Genomic DNA, 2,192 nt, shown 5'->3' on the forward strand with positions numbered 1-2,192 from the left:
AGGGCAGCATAAAATCACACGTGAATATTGTTGATTCACAGCACCGTGCGTGCGTGTGTGTGCATGACAGATGCACACACACCCTTTTTTAAATACAGTGTTACAGTATCACAGTACCTGAGACAACATCTGTCCTACTCCGATCTGCTCCACTAGATTTTCTGAATCAGGAGCAGTAGGCTCATCGCCCCTATGTTACGGGCATCATCACATACAGTTTGCAACCCTTATTCATGCTTTGAAGAAAACAGACGGTGTTTTTACTTTTTTTTTCGCTTATAGAGTTCCGTCTCCATCAGGCCGCAGGCCGGGCAGTAGTCGGCTCCGTCCAGGAGCCCCCTCTTCGCGTGCTCGGACCCTAGGCGGGCCACACATGTGGGGTGCCCGTCGAAGCGCAACATCGGGGCGCTGCAGTTGTCACAGCGCCCCTGTAGTGTGGCGGTCATCCTTTTTCCGGACGCCATGCTCTCAGCGTCGAGAGCTAACTAGTAACAACGACGCTTGGTGCGAAGGTATCGTTTTTCTTTACGCAAGAGCCGTATTTCTACGGTGAAAAAAAAAGTCCGAAAGATCACCTGGATTCTGTCAGAGCCTTGTGGTCGCAAAGTTCAATCCTGGCCTAGTTAGTTAAGCTAACAATCCTGTGGTGAAAAAACTGAGCAGACCTTGAAGTGAAGTATTGAATATATAAAATACATATATATTCAAAGATTTGTACAAATCTTCCACGATTATTTAAAAAAATAGCAGATCTACAAACTCACAGCGTGGCACTCGGTGCCACAATATGAGCTTGTATATCTGATATTTTTAAATAGCCAAAGCAATCTTAAAATGACACTGGGATAGCATTAATTTAATGTCTCACACACACACACACACACACACACACACACACACACACACACACACACACACACACACACACACACATGCATACGCGCGCACACAGTGTCATTTTAATATTTCTTTGGCTATTCAAAAAATGCAGAAATACAAGCTCATATCTGTGCTATGAGCTTGTAGATCTGCTATTTTTGAAAAATCTTGAAAATGTGTGCACATTTTTGAATATATATTTTAGGGCTGGGACTTTAACTGATTAATTTAGATTAATCAATTACAGAAAATTAACGCGATTAAAAAAATGTATCGTATTTTAATCGCGCTTAGTTTATGCACCACAGATCACTGGACGAGTTTCAGGCGTACCGATCATACCAGTGCACCAAACAACAGCCAACACACCCCAGTGCACGCAATGGGACAAGAAGCCGATCAGACTGCTTTGCTTGGCCCAGTGGATGGGAAATTTAGATTTAAAAAACTCTCTGATGGAAGCGTGGATAAAAACACGGTTGTGTGCAAAACTATTTTTTGTTGCTTAAACGTATGTATTCACTCATTGATTCACTCATATACCAAAATCTGTTTTAACTGAAAAGAAATTGCTTCTCAGGTCAAATATTGATATGCGATTAAACATGCGATTAATTTAGATTAATTAATTACAAAGCCTCTAATTAACTAGATTAATTTTTTTAATCGAGTCCCAGCCCTAATATATTTTTTAAAGCGGACATTTGTAACTCAAATCTTTGCTTCTTGGGGTCCCTGGAACAAAATATTTTGAGATGGGGGTCTGCGGCCAAATACATATCTAAAAATGTTTTCTAAATCCTAACAGTATGTTGCTATATGCAGTGGTGCTCCAACTTTTCCATGTCAAGAACCCCAAAGGACCCCCATCTCAAAATATGTTGTTCCAGGGACCCCCAGAAGCACAGATCAGAGTTAAAAATGTTTGCTTTAAAACATATGTGACCAAATTTGACTGGGAGACAGTCATCTAGCATTTTTTCATTTTTTCATGTCATGAAAGCAGGGAATCATAGCAAAATAATGATATATTGGTTAATAAGATTGAGTGAATAGTTTTGAACAGTGTTGTGTTCTATTTTTTTTCGGAAGGTATACGCTACGATACGATGCGCGTGGTCGTGGGTATACGCTCTCGCGTTTTCAATGGATGAAACAGTTTTTGAAGGTATACGGTAGCGCCGAAAAAAAATCTCAAGGTATACGCCGTACACAGCATCTGACGGTAGAACACACCACTGGTTTTGAAACTACAGCTTATAGAACTGTCAAGTTAAAACTCTTCAGTAGAGAGAAGACCAGTTGAATGGATC

The sequence above is a fragment of the Gymnoscopelus microlampas genome (genome assembly GCF_963454915.1).
Source record: "Gymnoscopelus microlampas genome assembly, chromosome: 14".
Taxonomy (NCBI): domain Eukaryota; kingdom Metazoa; phylum Chordata; class Actinopteri; order Myctophiformes; family Myctophidae; genus Gymnoscopelus; species Gymnoscopelus microlampas.